General features: G+C 42.2%; 1 protein-coding gene across 1 annotated transcript in view; it reads left to right on the top strand.

Annotated features, from left to right (window-relative positions):
• Positions 1–410: 410 nt before the first annotated feature.
• LOC140717136 (neuron navigator 1-like) overlaps positions 411–17,682 on the top strand; it is a 679,346-nt gene continuing 662,074 nt past the window's right edge. Inside the window, exon 1 of the mRNA XM_073030393.1 lies at positions 411–427. The gene's annotated coding sequence lies outside the window, so the exon portion shown is untranslated. The remainder of the gene's footprint in view (positions 428–17,682) is intronic.

Below are 17,682 nucleotides of genomic sequence, written 5' to 3'. Positions count from 1 at the left end.
ACTGAAGAGCAAAACAAGAAATTCACGCAGAAAGAAACCAGTGTGGACTGGTTTAACACAAACCGAGACAACATAAAAGGAATAAGTTTTATATACAAAAGCCATGCAAGTCTAGAATTCAAATGTTTCACAAATGTAGCAACACTGCCGATTGAGTTGTGTGAACTCTATCTGCCTCATGAGGTACAGCTCTCATATCTGTATTTCTTTGAATTCCCCAGTATGAGAAGAATTTGAATGCTCATTTTGTCAACAATCTGTTATTTTAACTTACAGTTGACCAGGGAGTGCAATGAATTCAGCAGCATGTAAAACTGTAATTTCTCCAATTTTAATACAATGAGTTAATATTTTTTGCAGAGGGGAGCAACATAACAGCATTATTCTCCTGTTTTCCTCGTGCTTCTTTAGGACACTGTGACACCGGGTAAGTGAGATGTTCTTAGTCTCCTGTTAATGCTGCCTTTGGACAGAGATGGGAACGTGTTGACATTTTGCTGAACCGATTATTGTTCTACATCTGCTCTCATGTTGTGGGGTGAACAATCAAAAGTCTGCACAATCCAGTCTTTACAGCTCATTCTGGGAGTTTATTGGAGCCAGTTTTCATTGTTATCATCAGCTGCACACGTTTTTGCAAACATGAAAATTACACCCATTTTGTGCATTGAACTACTTAACGAATGAGGAATCTAGGGAGATTAGTTCTTATTGTCAAAAGTATCATAATAAAGGAAAATGAGTGTATAGTAGGAAAACCTGTATGGAGAATGAAGAATAATTGAATAGCTTGTTGAACTTCTCTTATTTAATATAACTCTATTTATTAGACTGGGATACTTTCTCAAATCAGTTATAAGGAGGACCATAAATACATTTAACCCTTCCGTTTAACTCTCTATCATGTAGTTTATCACCCAGTTTATGTTTAAGCACATACAATGGTTAAATAAGGCAAATTGACCTTAGTTACAATAACAAATTCAGATCATATTGACATTTACTTAAAAGAACTTTCATCAGGATAGATACCTAGCCAACAGAGAAGCCCCAAGAGCTTTTATGAGAGATGGAAGCAGTTCAATGACCACACACAAATAGAAGTTTATAAAATTATGAGGCCTCAACGGAGTAGACAGCTGGTCTCTTTCTCCAAGGTTTGAAATGTCTAATACTAGAAAGTATACATTTAAAATGAGAGGGGGAATATTCAAAGGAGATTTGCTCTTATTGTACAGAGAGTGGCAGGTGCCTAAAATCTGCTTCCAGTGGTACTAGTGGAGGCAGAGACAATAGAGGGATTTAAAAGGTTCTTCAATAGGCACGTGACTATGGAGAGAATGGACAGCTATGGACCATGTGCAAGACGAAGAGATTAGTGTAACTAGGCGTCGATAGCTTAATTAGATCAGCAGAACATTGTGGGGTTAAAGGGCAAGTTTCTGTGTTGTACAGTCCATGTTCTATGTTCTAAATGGTCAATGTGAGTGCACGCACACTCAGCACACGGTGCAGACATTGCATAATTCAATGTGTCCCCATAACTCACCTGAAAACAACTCCACCTGTCAGGACTCCTACCCAGCATTGATTCCTGTCGCCCCATCCACGCAGATCCAGTGCTATTGGAAATCCTGCACCCATATCTTACACGCTGCACACAATGTCAGTTTATCAACCATGGCAACCCCCTTATCTAAACAGATCACACACCAGAATCAGGTCCATTATCACTGAGAAACTTCATGAAGTTTGTTGTTTTGTGGCAGTAGTACAGTGTAATTCATACAAAATACCTTAAGTTACTATAAGGAATATAAAAAAGTCATGCAAAATGAGAGAATAACACCATTCATGCTACACTTTGATCTGCCTTGCTGGACAATATGATGAAAAATTGGAGACAGTAGGATCTGTTTGGAGTAAGACAGGTACACTTGTCTCAATATCACTGGGAGACCCTGCTGGCCTTTAATGGGCCAGTACCTGATGGAGACTCAAGTCACTGTAGATTATATTATGCTCACTGCTAATTCATCTTAAGACCCTGCTCACCTTCGACATTCAATCCCTTCTGACTTAGAAAATTTATGTTTGAAGGGCATTTTTGTCCATCTTTTTATTGACTCTGCATCACAATCTTACCCTTGTCCTGTTTCCCTGTTCAATGCTGCCACCTGGTCGGATTACGTGGCAAACCAGGGGAAGATGCAACATCATTTGATTTCAGAGCCACCTGCTCACGGTATGCTCGTTAAGGGATAGTGTGAAAATGATGTACAAATTGAGAGATAGTAGCACAAATGACTTGGAGTTGCAATGAATATGCAGGTGTAAGCTTATCAGAATGTTAAACAGTGCTAGTGTAAGCAATTGAGAGCATCCTGACTGGCTGCATCACTGCCTGGTATGGGAACTGTACCTCCCTCAATCGCAGGACTCTGCAGAGAGTGGTGCGGACAGCCCAGCGCATCTGTAGATGTGAACTTTCCACTATTCAGGACATTTACAAAGACAGGTGAAGGATCATTGGGGACCCGAATCACCCCAACCACAAACTGTTCCAGCTGCTACCATCCAGGAAATGGTACCACAGCATAAAAGCCAGGCCCAACAGGCTCTGGAACAGCTTCTTCCACCAGGCCATCAGACTGATTAATTCACGCTGATACAATTATATTTCTATGTTATATTGACTGTCCTGTTCTACATACTATTTATTACAAATTACTATAAATTGCACATTGCACACTTAGATAGACGTAGCATAAAGATTTTTACTCCTGATGTATATGAAGGATGTAAGTAATAAAGTCAATTCCATTCAATTCCCGGTACACAGATTGGGATGAAGATTCAGATGTCAGAAGAAAGTGCCCAATGATCCAGATTTTGATGGACATATCTTGTTATACCAGCCATTCACATACACATGATATGGATGTGGAATGTGAATCACCCTCCGAACTAACAGGGTATCTGATGAGGTAAAGTGCAAACTGAGCCTCATGAATCAGCATTGCTTTTATTCTAAGACTTTAAAAGTATTTAACAATTTTTAAATATCTTTCATGCTCAAAAGCACTTACATTTTTGTTAAAATAAATGTAAATATTTAAAGAAGATAAAAGATTACTTAGAAAATAAATTCATTAAAATGTATTAAAACACTAAAATAATTAAAAACATCGAAGTAAAAATGTAAGCAACTCATTTACTTTTCTTGCATTTCTCAAATCTAATCTATGGGACAATCCCTGTTCAAATGAATGGCACTGTCCTCCCATAGTAAGTTTGATCTACAATAGGTTCTGTGAATGATTCCTCAGCAGAATTCTGGGAAATCCGGTTAGATCTTGATTCCATACTGTGTTACAGAGTGACCAATGCACTTCCTTTCTTGGTTAGGGGTAGCTGATTTGGATTGGTAAGCAGGCCTAAGTCATTTGGTTCTACAGTATATCAAGGTGTTCAACGTGTACAGAATTTGAAATTCACACTTTCCAGCATGGCAGTTATGACCAAATCCCTTCACATGCATGTAGAACCAAACAGAACTCAGTATTGCAAATACTAACTGAAGTCAAGGCATGTTATCTACAGAACATGGATTTTGGCAAGGCATTTGACAAGGTCCTTCGTGGGAGGTTGGTCACTTGGCATTCAGTATGAGGTAGTAAATTGGATTAGACATTGGCTTTGTGGGAAAAACCAGAGAGTGGTTGTAGATGGTTGCCTCTCTGACGGGGAGCCAGTGACTAGTGGAGTGCCGCAGGGATCGGTGCTGGGTCCATTGTTGTTTGTGTAACACTTGCCCAACAGGCTGGTAAATGTCTAGGGGAAAAATGTCCAGCCACTCACCAACCCCGCCTCCCGTATACGCAGGTGCTGTGGGAATCAAGTTTATGCCGCGTCACACACACAATATCAAACTCACACCAGATACCATTATGGAATATACTTTGAAGATTTTAATAAAACTAAATGAGTACTAACAATACAGTATAATGAAGGAAAAGAAAAGAAAGTAAAAGGTGCCAAACTTATCAAAGTTCAGTCAGTTTAGTGCACATTGTTGGAGCTCAACCATCGAACCATTCGACCCCTCGTCGCTTCCTCTGACCTCCACGTCCTTTCACCTGGGACCACACTGGTGGTCGACCGAGCAGTGCAGCACACATCCACCTTCTTCAGCGTCTTCTTCCCGACTCCCCGAAAAGACCGCGAAACCCAGCTCCACCCAGCTCCCAGACCCACAAGACAAAATAACATTCCCCCATTGGTTACCAAATGAATACAATCCCCGTTACCAGCAATTCTAAAGCTAAACAAACTGCAAGAGAAAGTACTTATCATGACAAAGAAGCATTTCTACTCCTAACAAAACAAAAAAGCCATTTTGATTAACATACGCAGTACATTGTACATTTGTCATCTATGTCAATGGTCTGGATGATAATGTGGTTAAATGGATAGAAAATTTAAAGATGATACCAAGATTGGGGAAGTAGTGGATGGCAAGGAAGGCTATCAGAGCAGCGCAATCTGGATCAGCTGGAATAACGGGTTGAAAAATGGCAGTTGGAATTTAATGCAGACAAGTGTGAGGGGTTTCACTTTAGTAGGACCAATCAGGATAGGTCTTACATAGTGAACGGTAGGGCACTGAAGAGTGATGTAGAACAAAGGGATCTGGGAATATAGATCCATAATTCATTGAAAGTGGTATCACAGGTAGATAGGGTCATAAAGGAATCTTCTGGCACTTTGGCCTTCATAAATCAAAGTACTGAGTACAGGAGATGGGATGTTATGTTGAAGTTGCATAAGACATTGGTGAGGCCTAATTTGGAGTATTGTGTCCAGTTTTGGTCACCTACCTATGGAAAAGATGTAAATAAGGTTGAAAGAGTACAGAGAAAATTTACAAGGATGTTGCTGGGAATGGAGTACCTGAGCTATAAGGGAAGATCGAATAGGTTAGGATTTTGTTGCTTGGATGATAGAAGATTGAGGGAGATTTGATAGAGGTATAGAAGATTATGAGGAGTACAGACAAGGTTAATGCAAGCAGGTTATTTCCATTGAGGTTGGGTGGGACTACAACTAGAGCTCATGGGTTAAGCGTGAAAGGTAAAAAGTTTAAGGGGATCATGAGGGGAAATTTCTTCACTCAGAGGGTCACGAGAGTGTGTAATGAGCCAGCACAAATGATGCATGCAAGCTTGATTTCAATGTTCAAAAGAACTTTGGATAGGTATATGGATGGAAGGGAAATGAAGGGCTATGGTCAATGGGAGTAGGCATTTTAAATGGTTCAGCATGGACTAGATGGGCCAAAGGTCCTGTTTCCATGCTGTACTTTTCTATGACTCTCTGATTCTATGAGTTCACACAGGCAAATTATGTTAATCCTCAAGTTACACTGATCCTCAAATGTACAATTATGTCTGAGAAGCATCATGTGCAGATTGATTTGCAAGATATCACAACAATACAGTCAACACACACAAAACGCTGGTGGAATGCAGCAGGTCAGGCAGCATCTATAGGGAAAAGCGCTATTGATGTTTCGGGCCGAGACCCTTTGTCAGGACGACGAAGTGTCTCGGCCCGAAACGTCGACAGTGCTTCTCCCTATAGATGCTGCCTGACCTGCTGTGTTCCACCAGCATTTTGTGTGTGTTGCTTGAATTTCCAGCATCTGCAGATTTCCTCGTGTTTGACAACAATACAGTATTCAGTACTCCACTGATCATTATGATTGTTAAAGTACCATCCTTAGCGAATGGCAATAGTTCTCAGAGGAGGAAACCTGCTCTCCTCTCTCAGGAAAACACCGTTTGTTCTTCTTCTGCTGTCGGTACATCAATAATTATGTCTATCCGCTACTTTCCCCATTTGCTGTTGGGATATTCAAGTATAGATCTGAGGCTACAAGAGCCTTGCGCTGATCTTTAATGTATAGTATAGTGGTGATTCACCCTCCACAATGATATATGTGATAAAACAAGGTGATATTTTTACCTGATTTGTAATTGAGAACCTAGATTCAGAGTACAGGATCTGAAATCTGAGAAATTCGAATTCAGTTATTTAAACTAAAGTCAAATAAGGAATATGTACCCAGTAATAAAAAATGATACCTAGTTCTTTAAAATCCCATCTAGTTCATTTATTATTTTTTCAAGGATGGAAATGTGCTGTTTTAACTGGTCTGTTCTGAAAATAGCTGATGCTTTACTACCTTCTGAAATAGCTTAGAAAGCCACTTAGTTGTCACCACAACCAACTTCTTAAGAGGAATGTAGGAAAAGACATTAAATGCTAAACTTTCCAAGGATTCCCACATCTCATTCATTAAGCTTACTGAAATTACATTAAAATTATTTCTTCATAGACAGTCTGGACTGAATGGTGGGGGAGGGGGCTGGATATATAAACCATTTACATTTTCTTTATTCCTTCACTTCTCTTTTTCATCCAAACCTTCAGCTACTCAGTACATGGAGAAGGAACTAGCTTCCCATGTTGGTAGACCACTATAAATCCTTAAACGAATTGAGGACTACAAGAATGAAATAGGCTGCTCTGCCTGCTTTCATTCCACCATTAGACTTTTGGTGTAGTATACCAGTTTGTATGAACAATCCAGGGATGCTGCTGTCAGGACAGGCAAGTACAGTGATGGCACATTGTGGTCTAGTTTGGTAAGGTGCTCAGTTGCCAAAATAGTGGAGATACGAACTTGGAGTGTGTTTGGCATTTGGGAGTAGATTAGATAGGTCAAATAAGGTACTACTTTCACCCATGGAAGAAGAAGGAGATAAGGTACTACCTCCACCCAGGGAAATGAGAAGGAGGTAGCTTAGATTGGAGGATTAGAAGGAGGTGCTCCAGTTCCTCACAGTTCACACACTCTGCAAAATGTGTCCCTGTAGCAGAACTCTTCTCTCTTCACATAAAGGCCGATGCAAAAATCTGAATACAAAGCCTTATTAAAATTTAAATGCTCTATCTGTCTTCTAGGATTATTTAATCTCCTGCCTATGTCCTACCTGTTTTAAAACCAACAGTAGGCAGGTTTGTGGAGATGATGTTTGGCGCTGTGAAAAGTTATAATTCCTTTTGAACTCCTGGCACAAACCAGCCTGGTTTTAGGTATAAAATTTCTTCCTATGATTCAATGACAGAAAGGAGATGCACACTATAATTTTTTTTAATATTTCATAGAATGTATCTCAAGGTTGTCAGATATTTTTTCCTACAGCTTAGTTATCAGATGGAGGTAGAAGGCAGTTCAGGGGAATGCTTGCTAAAATAACAAGCCATTGAATTCATTATAGCTGTATACTTTGACAAACTATGATGGACTTTTCACCATTAAGGATGCACATTATTTAATAAAATGTGATCTTTGGAATTTTAGGCAAATGTTACAACTCAAATTTTAATCTCAAAGAATAGTTATGGCCTTTTATTATCATTCTCACAAGATCACCCTGTCTAAATCACTAAAAGGACCCCAACTACAGAAATTCCTCCTCATTTCTGTTCTTCATGGATATCCTTCTATTCTGAGGCTGTGCCCTCTTGACCTGGACTCTCCCACTATCAGAGGCACCCTTTCCAGGTCCACTCTATCTAGGCTTTTCGATATTCATTAGGTTTCAATGAGATCCTTCCTCATTCTTCTAAACTTCAGCAAGTACGGGCACAGAGCCATCCAGCACCTCGTACATTAACCCCTTCATTTCTGGGATCATTCTCTGGTCCCTCCCCAATGCCAGCATATCTCTTCTTAGATAAGGGGCAGAAAACTGCTCACTGTACTCCGTGTGGTCTGACCAATGCATGTCATTACATCCTTATTCATGTCAAAGTGACAGCATTCACAAGGACTTAAACTTTCAGATTCTCCTACCTCCTGGAGTTGCATGTATTTGCCTTAACTGTTAAAGTAAGCCACAGATGTTCTAAGTTCAAAGGGAACCATCACCAAATTTCCTTCTCTTATCTCAGCATGGAGGAACAAATGAGCACATGGCTGTGTGATTGAAAGGCTCGCCCCAGGGCACCATCGACTGCATGGAATTTTGCAGGTAGTGTGTTTTAACTCAGAGAGATGCCATGAACAGATTCCATCCCCTCAATGTCAATCTGTTGTGTCTCCTTAGTGCACCATGCAAGTCAGTGGTCATTATGGCAGCAATTGTTATGCCTTCATTCCTCAGTAGTCTAGATTTCCAGGCACCCCAATAAGCTGAAGGGTGGTTACTAGTACCTGCTTGACCGCATTGTGCCAAAGGTCAATAATGATGCAGGGAGTGCCATGAAAGCTTAGATTGTGTGATAGAGAAGATCAGTGCCAAGCTGGAACTGTGATTCCATTCACTGCAGCACTGTGGAAGAACCCTGTGATGCTCAGCAGACTGTGTGTTCAGGCTCACGTAACTCTGAGCCTGGTTATCATGGCAACTCAGCCCATGCCACCAAATGTGCAGCAGTCAAATATGGCCAGGAGGAGGAAGAACATGAATAAAGGCAATAAAGAGGACAGTCCATTTCTGGCCAGAGTAACCAAAAATAACACTTTAAGAATTTCTACTCCAACACTACAAAAAAAAAATCACGATCCAAATTCCCCATTCACAATCTGTCCCACATTTCCCTTTTGTTTGTTGACCTTCAACAGCATTCACTTGGTCAACATAAAGTGCAAAATAAAAGCCAACCCATAATCAGACTACATTTCTAAAATCCAAGCATGCAGATTTGAATGGAAGCATTGTCAAGTCTCATTGTCCATTCGCATTTCTGCTTCAGCCTGTTGTGGTGCTCTTCTGCTGTGCAGAAAGGCTGGTGGAAGTCTGTTGAATTGCAGATGGCCACAAGCAGCAAAGTCTCTTCCATGACTGAAAGCCTGCCCTGTCTGTTTTCTGCCAGTTCACTGTTGCTCCCTGGGTAACTTATCACCTTATTTTGCAAGGATGAGCAAAGTGTGTAAGTTGCTATTATCCATTGCGTTTGGGTAATGTGCCCGTCATCGTTGAACATCGAAGAGTGTGCACAAGCTGTAGGATGTGAGCGTGAGGCACAGTGCAAGTGAGGTATAAGTGTGTGAGGATGCAGTGTAGGATTATTATGAAGGATATTGATTGCAGACATGTGAATGATGTGTATATTGTACATTTAACAATAAGCCTATTCATACAATTGTTGGCATAAGGCAGCGTAAAAAATGCTTTTACTGACTAATGATGCATGTGATATTTTTCAACCAATACTAAGTTATTTCCTCAGGACCTGAGTCTTAATGTTGACCACAGAAGTTATCTCTCCCTATTATATTTGGGAAGACTAACTGACTCTCCATGAATTCAGGACCTCTCTTCTATATTTATCCTTCACTATACTGTGCCATTTAATTCTTCCCAGGTCAGAATAATTTCTGGAGTCGTTACTTTACACTGAAGCCTCAATCTATTCTGTGCTGGTTGCATATAGTAATTATATACAACACATACAAAGGCTGTTTGATGCTGATCAGGGACCAAACACGAGTAATTCCATCTCATGATCCTTATTCCTGTTTTTAAAAATTAAGCAACTTCACCAAATCTGGAAACAAAACAATGTAGAAAGTCTTCTTTTGTTGCAAACCCTAGTAAAGCATATGGGTTGTTTATGAAATTCAGTTCCTTTTGAGGTTATTTGACCCACGTAACTGAAGGATGCTGTCTGCAGCCCCATATTGGGACGTTATCTTACGATGTGGATGAGCTCAGATTGTTATGTACGGCCTGAGGATGAAACGCAGGGAGCTGTGTAAACAAGGTCATTTTGTGAAATGCAAAGTCTTCAACAATACTGCCACCAAGTGGAATTCTGTATGGATCTGTTCGTTTCTGAATGCTGAATGCCACACAGATGTACACTGCCTGTTGCAGCCACCCAATGTGGAGATGCTGGAGGCGGTGTGGCATGGCGGGTATCCATGTTGGTGCATAGCATCTGCCATATCAAGACACTTATGTCAGAATGCCGTTTCTGGATTTCATCTCTGCAATCAGCATCACGTCCCACAGACCTTGGTGAGCAAACTCCCACTCCTCGGTCTCTCTGAGCAACTGGATGTCAGACTCTTGGGATTGCACATCTCACACAACCTCTCCTGATCCCAGAACACATCCTTCGCAATCAAGAAAGCTCTCCAGTGCCTACGCTTTCTGAGGAGGCTGAAGAGAACTGGACTATGCACATCACTACTCGCGTGCTTGCAGAAATACACAGTAGAGAGCATTTTTGAACATGAGAAAATCTGCAGACGCTGGAAATCCAAGATACACGCATAAAATGCTGGAGGAACTCGACAGGCCAGGAGGCATATATGGAAAAGAGTAAACAGTCAACACTTTGGGCTGAGACCCTTCATCAGAACTGGAAAGGAAGGGGAAAGTCAGAATGAGAAGGTAGGGGAGGGGAGGAAGAAAGCAGCACCAATGCAGTCATCAGTGTAGCATAGGAAGAGTTGCAGAGTGATGCCAGTGTAGGCTTGGAACAAGGACTGTTCCATGTAGCCGATGAAAGGGCAGGCAGAGCTGGAGCCCATGCAAGTGCCCATAACTACACCTTGCGTTTAAAAAAAGTGGGAGGAGCTGAAGGAGAAATTGTTGAGAGTGAGGACCAGTTCCACCAGCTGGAGAAGAGTGATGGTGAAGGGGAACTGGTTGGGTCTGTTGTCTAGGAGGAAGCAGAGAGCTTTAAGACCCTCCTGATGGGGATAGAAGTCCAGTGAGAAAATGAGACCATCAGGGCCAGGGAACTTAATGTCATTGAAAAGATCGAGAGTATGTGAAGTGTCGCAGATGTAGGTAGGAAGGGACTGAACCAAGGGGGATAAAACAGAGTCGAAGTATGCAGACACAAGTCCAGTGGGGCAGGAACAATAGGGTGACCTGGGCAGTCAGGTTTGCAGATCTTGGGTAGCAGGTAGAAACGGGAGGTGCCGGGTAGGTGAACCATGATGTTGGTGGCAGTGGATGGGGGTTCTGCAGAGTCAATGATTTCAGTGATGGTGCGGGAGACCATGGCCTGACGTTACTTAGCGGGGTCCTGTTCAGGAGACAAGTGAGAGGGTGTGTCTGAGAGTTGCTGTCTGGCCTCAGCAAGATTGAAGTCAGTCTGCCAGACTACTACAGTATCCATCCTCCCCCCCCCCCCATCTGCGGGTTTGATGGTGAGGTTGGGATTAGCGTGGACAGAGTGGACAGCAGTGCTCTCCCTATGCTACGTTGACAGCTGCATTGGTACTGTTTCCTGCACCCATCCTGAGCTTGTCAATTTCATCAACTTTGCCACCAACTTCCACCCTACTTTCAGATTTCCTTGTTCCAGTTCCGACGCCTCTCTTCACCTTCTGGATCTCTCTGTCTCCATCTTCGGAGACAGTCTATCAACTGATTTTTTTTATAAACCTACTGACTCTTGCAGCTATCTGGACAATACCTCTTCCCACTCTTTTCTCAATATCTCCGTCGCTGCTGCATCTGCTCTCAAGATGAGGTTTTTCATTCCAGAACAACTGAAATGTCCTCCATTTTCAGAGGAAGTGGCTTCCCTTCCTCTACCATCAACACTGCCTTCACCTGCATCTCTTCCATTTCACACATATCTGCCCTCACCCTATCCAGCCACCACCCTTCCAGGATAGGGTTCCTCGTCCTCACCTCCCACCCCACAAACCTCTGTACCCAGCACATAATTCTCCGTATTTTCCGCTATCTCCAATGGGATCCCACCACCAAGAACATTGCAATGTACCTGTGATGTACCTTCACCAGTGAATCTGTTGAGGTCATCTACTGTATCTGGTGCTCCTGGCGTGCCCTCCTGTGTATTGGTGAGACCTGGCAGAGACTGAGAGACCACTTGATCGAACACCATTGCTCTGGCTACCACAAAAAGCAGGATCTCCCAGTGGCCATCCATTTCAACTCTACTTCCCATTCCCATTCTGATATGTTGGTCCACGGCCTCCTGCTACTGCCATGATGAGGCCACAGACAGGCTGGAGGAGCAACACCTTATATTCTATCTGGATAGCTCCAACCTGATCATATGAACATAGATTTCTTGATCCTCTGGTATTAGCCCCCCCCCCCACTTCACCATTCTCGTTCTCCTCTCACACCTTCTCCTCTTATCTACCCAGCATCTCCCTCTGGCACTCTTCCCCCTTCCTTTTCTTCCATGATCTTCTGTGCTCTCCGACCAGCTCTTCACTTCACCCCTCCTGCCCTCTTGGTTTCACCTACCGCCTACCACCTTGTGCTCCTTCCTCCCCTCTCCACCACCTTCTTATTCTGATTTCTCCCCCTCCTCTTCAGTCCTAATGAAGGGTCTCGGCCCAAAACATCAACTGTTTACTCTTCTCCATCGATACTGGCTGGCCTGTTGAGTCCCAGAGAGCATCCCTATATGCTGTTTCAGTGCATGATATACAAACTGCACTACAAAGGGGAGCCAATCTGCTCAGTGCATGAGAGATGCTGCAGCAACCGTCACAGAGTGATTCTGTCAGTAAATGTACGGAGTGGCAGGAATGCTGTTTTTGCTGTCTACCAAAACCAGCCCATTCAAAGTACTTCATGGTGATTGGCGTGATTGCTACTGGGCAGTGGTTGTTTGGGACAGGGATGATGGTGGCTGATTTGGAGCATGTTGAGACAGTAGCCTGAATGAGTGAAGTGTTGAAGGTTACAGACAGAAGTCCTGGGAAACTTTCAAATATAAATCAACACCTCTTTGATTCACAAAATGTTCATAGTACATGACTGATTATGCAGATATGCTCTTGATTGCCAGCTAATTTCTGTTCAGAATCGGTTATGTGGAAATTTATATGCACCATGCCAAAAACAAGTGTCACACAGTTTGAAAATTGGCTTAACTCTGGGTAAAGCAATTTTGTTAACTTATCTTGGTGTCTTAGCATCCACTGGGAAAGCTGGTTCATGATCTTTGGTGGGATATTTTGCTTGCATTAGCACCTTTTTTTTCCCTGACTAAAACTACTCCAAATGAAGCACATTAGTGCAACACACTGATCTTGTCTCCAGCAATATTTTCAAACTCACTGATCAATAAGTGACTTTTAAAAGTGAAAATTGAACAAAAATATAGATAATGTTAGTTGTCATATTGCTGAAATCGGATCTTTGCCAATTTCACTTGACACGTATGTCAACTATTTATGTTGAAGTGCCTGACATTTATCCAGTGCCTGTTGCACAGTATTCATACATTGTCCATTACCCCCTTAGTAACGTAAGTTGGAGCTTAAAGGTGAGACCTACAAGCTACATGGAACACTTTCAATTCAACTGGAATTCATTGTGTTACTTCCTTCCTTTCTTTGTTATTTAATGGAATACTTTTGTTCCCTTTGGGTAACCTGACTGTTTAGTATCCACATCTCTCGATAGACTGATCAATCACATGTGTAAATTGAACAGGGACTGCTTTCTCCAACACTTTAATATGAAGAGAGTCTCGGTGATGGCACTCCAGTGATAACCTCCCAAGAGGTTATGCCATGATCTGCAGCAATGCCAGCAGCTGCCATACCAATGTCACTTATCTGAACAAAGAAGGATATAATTTCCCCTAAATGAGGATGTGCAAGAGTTGTTATACTTGTTAATGACAAGCAAAAACTAACTAATACAAAACATCAAAACTCATTACTTTTAATGGAGACCTGGCCTCCAGCTGGAACATATTGAGATTGCAAAAGACTAGGAAGACTTGTTGATGCCTTCATTTGTTCCTCCATGGGAACTATTACCAGAACCACATGCCAGTGAGTGATTCAGCAAGGGAGCTAAATCCCACTAAATGAAAGTGATTGTGGAAATGTGACATTCCCAAGGGATTCTTCTCTTTTGCACTTTCGTTGAGTCTGCAATAAATGGATTTAAAAATGCTCCTCGAAAACTTCCTAGTCTGAAGTCATCTAGAATATTCTGTTCAGGACTGTTGTCCCTTCTAAGAAAGAATTTACTTATGATAAGATTTACCAGACCGAATCCTATGTTAATGATCTGCCAGCTGAGCAGGGAATTAGAAGTATGGGTCTATGCTTTTCCATGTCTAGACAAATAGGACTGAATTCATACAAAGTGTTCAAACGAGTTGTCCCAGTAGATATAGGAATAATGTTTCTCCGTTTGGGCTGACCAGAACCAAGACACACCACCTCAAAAGAAAGGGTTGGCAATGCTGGGTGAAGGATAGTGAATCGTTGGACATCTCAGCCCAGGAAAGCTGTGGAGTCTTGGTTGCCGAGTATGTACGATATTGTTACTGAGTTTTTGCAAAGAAGTGTTCATGGCCACCAGAGTGAAGTTCATGACCCCCTGTCTCAACATAATGTACTGCTGAGGTATGATAGTGGACTCCACTATGCTTCTTCTCATTTGGTCAGGTAGACCTGACAGCACACTTAACTTCACTATCTGCATCCATATTGTACATTTAATCGAACCTAGAGACTGGGAGATGGAAAAGGTCATCACATACTGTATATGATCAGGGATGATCTGACTGTAACCTCACTCTTATCAAGAGAGCATCCTCATTATCGTCTTCCTTTAGGTCCTTCAGAACAGATGTGCTGTACGGAGCTCCATGGCCCCACTATAAAATGAGAGTGTCTTCTATCTCCTTGTCACCTCTGCAGAATCCATCCAGCGGTTCATCTGGTAGCAATGTCCCATGGTTGGAAGAACCAGAGTAAGCTATACCCCTTTAAGAGCTGCCGGCACAGAGGCTAAACACTGTAAGAGTGTGCAATAAATCAGTAGAAAACATCACACTGAATCTGACATTGATAAAAGTCATCAGCCTTAAATGATAACCCCATTCCTTTTGCTGCCTGATCTGAGGAATATGATCAGCTGTTTCTGTTTTCACAGTATATCACTTTAAATACTGTAAATGTTCTTGGGGTTGCTGTTGATGGTGAAGGTCACTTTTGGAGGCAGAGTTACTTACCGCAATTCATACAGTCCATTGGCCCATGCTGAGCTTCATGTATCCTTTAGCACTAAACCTATTTTGTTCTTCCTGCAGTGCTTTGAACTCAGCCCAGATTCTATTACTTACTTTTACAATTTACAATGGCCAATTCACCAACTCACATACCTTTTGACTGTAGGAGGCACCCAGGAGAGAGAGCCCTGTGAGGTTACGGGGAGAAGGTGCAGACTCTGTACAGGGAGCACCAGAGGTCCAGATTAAACCGGGGTTGCTGGGGCTATGAGTCAATCACTCCCATCTTTGGGACTTCAACAGGATCTGACACTGACCACTGCAAAGTCCATTTAGTGTCAGGTTCTCTGTGCACGCTAAGTTAATAGCAAGAGCTGAATTACTGAGATTGAATTGGCAGTGCTTTCTTGATGACTGATTTTCCATGTTCACCATCTGTACATTCCACAGAATCAGTGTGCCTCACAGTGGTGGGAGCAGTGAAACTACTGGCTTTCATTCTCACCTCAACTACAGTCTGAATGGAGTTTTGCACGCTCTCACTGTTTCCTCTGGACCCTCCAGTTTCTCCTCACAGCCAGAGATGTGTGTGTTGGAAGATATATTGGATTCTGTAAATTGTGTAAGTGATTGATAGATTCTGGAGGGAGTTGATTAGAATGTGAGGAGAATAAAAATTTGGATGAATGTAAGGCTAATGCTGACGGTCAGTTTGTATTTGGTGGAACAAAGGGCCTAGTTCCATATTGTATCTATAAGAAGAGAGATAATAGCATAAGCTGGGCACTGGGAAGATTAAGGGAGTATGGATTAAAGATGTAGCTATCTGATTGCTTGTTTGTCATTGTATTCTCCCTGTTTCTCTGGCTTCAGTTCAAGTTCCATTAGTTCATTGATTCAAGTTCAAGTTGAAGTTTAATTGTCATTCAACCATACACCATAGCTAAACAAAACTTAGTTCCTCTTCAGATAAGGTGCAACACACTGTAAATACAGTCACACAAAGCACCCAGCACCTATAGTTATGATATCAGAATCAGATTCAGGTTTATATTAACACTGGCATGTGATGTGAAATTTGTTAACTTAGCAGCAGCAGTCCAATGTAATAGAGGAGGAAAAAATAATAATAATAATAGTTAAGTAAATCAATTACAGTATAGGTATATTGAATAGATTAAAAAAGTGCAAAAACAGAAATACTGTATATTAAAAATATGAGGTAGTGTGCAAGGGTTCAATGTCCATTTAGGAATTGGATGGCAGAGGAGAAGAAGCTGTTCCTGAATCGCTAAGAGTGTGCCTTCAGGTTTCTGATGTAACAGTGAGAAAAGGGCATGCCCTGGGTGCTGAAGTCCTTAATAATGGACACTACTGTTCTGAGACACTGCTCCCTGAAGATGTCCTAGGTACTTTGTAGGCTAGTACCCAAGATGGAGGTGACTAGATCTACAACACCCTGCAGCTTTTTTTTGGTCCTGTGCAGTAGCCCCTCCATACCAGACAGTAATGCAGCCTGTCACAGTACATCCATAGAAGTTTTTGAGTGTATTTGTTGACATGCCAAATCTCTTCAGACTCCTAATGAAGTATAGCCATTGTCTTGCCTTCTTTATAACTACATCAATATGTTGGGACCAGGTTAGATCCTCAGAGATCTTGACACCCAGGAACTTGAAACTGCTCACTCTCTCCACTTCTGATCCCTCTATGAGGATTGGTATGTGTTCTTTTGTTTTACCCTTCCTGAAGTCCTCACTCCCGTACGCCCTCTCATCACCACCTGAGATTCTATCAACAATGGTTGTATCATCAGCAAATGTATAGATGGTATTTGAGCTATGCCTAGCCACATAGTCATGTGTATACAGAGAGCAGAGCAGTGGGCTTAGCATACGCCCCTGAGGAGTGCCAGTATTGATCATCAGCGTGGAGGATATGTTATCACCAATCCGCACAGATTGTGGACTTCCAATTAAGAAGTCGAGTACCCAGTTGCAGAGGGAGGTACAGAGACACAGGTTCTGCAACTTCTCAATCAGGATTGTGGGGATGATGGTATTAAATGCTGAGCTATAGTTGGTGAACAGTAACCTGACATAGGTGTTTGTGTTGTTCAGGTGGTCTAAAGCCGTGTGGAGAGCCATTGATATTTTATCTGCCGTGGACCTATTGTAACAATAGGCAAATTGCAATGGGTCCAGGTCCTTGCTGAGGCAGGAGTTCAGTCTAGTCATGATCAACCTTTCAAAGCATTTCATCACTGTCGATGTGAGTGATAGTCATTAAGGCAGCTCACATTATTCTTCTTAGGCACTGGTATAATTGTTGCCTTTTTGAAGCAAGTGGGAACATCCACCTGTAGCAGTGAGAGGTTGAGAGTACAGTCACAAAATAATATTAGCACAACTCCATGAATGCTATGGCCTGGTGGTGCATAGAATGTTGGCCTGGAGCCAAGTTTCTCAAAGAACAAGCATGCAGCAGTTTTTCATCTTGTATCGTGTCAGCCATGGACAAAGGCAAGTCAGCTTGATTTACAGGGAGTGAACACTGGAGGGCAGCATGGGCCAGCCCCAACCCAGCTTGGACTTCAGCATGCCCAACAAGTCTCTGTTCTCTCCGTCA

This window comes from Hemitrygon akajei, chromosome 27 (assembly GCF_048418815.1).
Source record: "Hemitrygon akajei chromosome 27, sHemAka1.3, whole genome shotgun sequence".
NCBI classification, from domain to species: domain Eukaryota; kingdom Metazoa; phylum Chordata; class Chondrichthyes; order Myliobatiformes; family Dasyatidae; genus Hemitrygon; species Hemitrygon akajei.
Note: the sequence above shows the minus strand (reverse complement) of the source record. Positions and strands in the feature narration are given on the sequence as shown.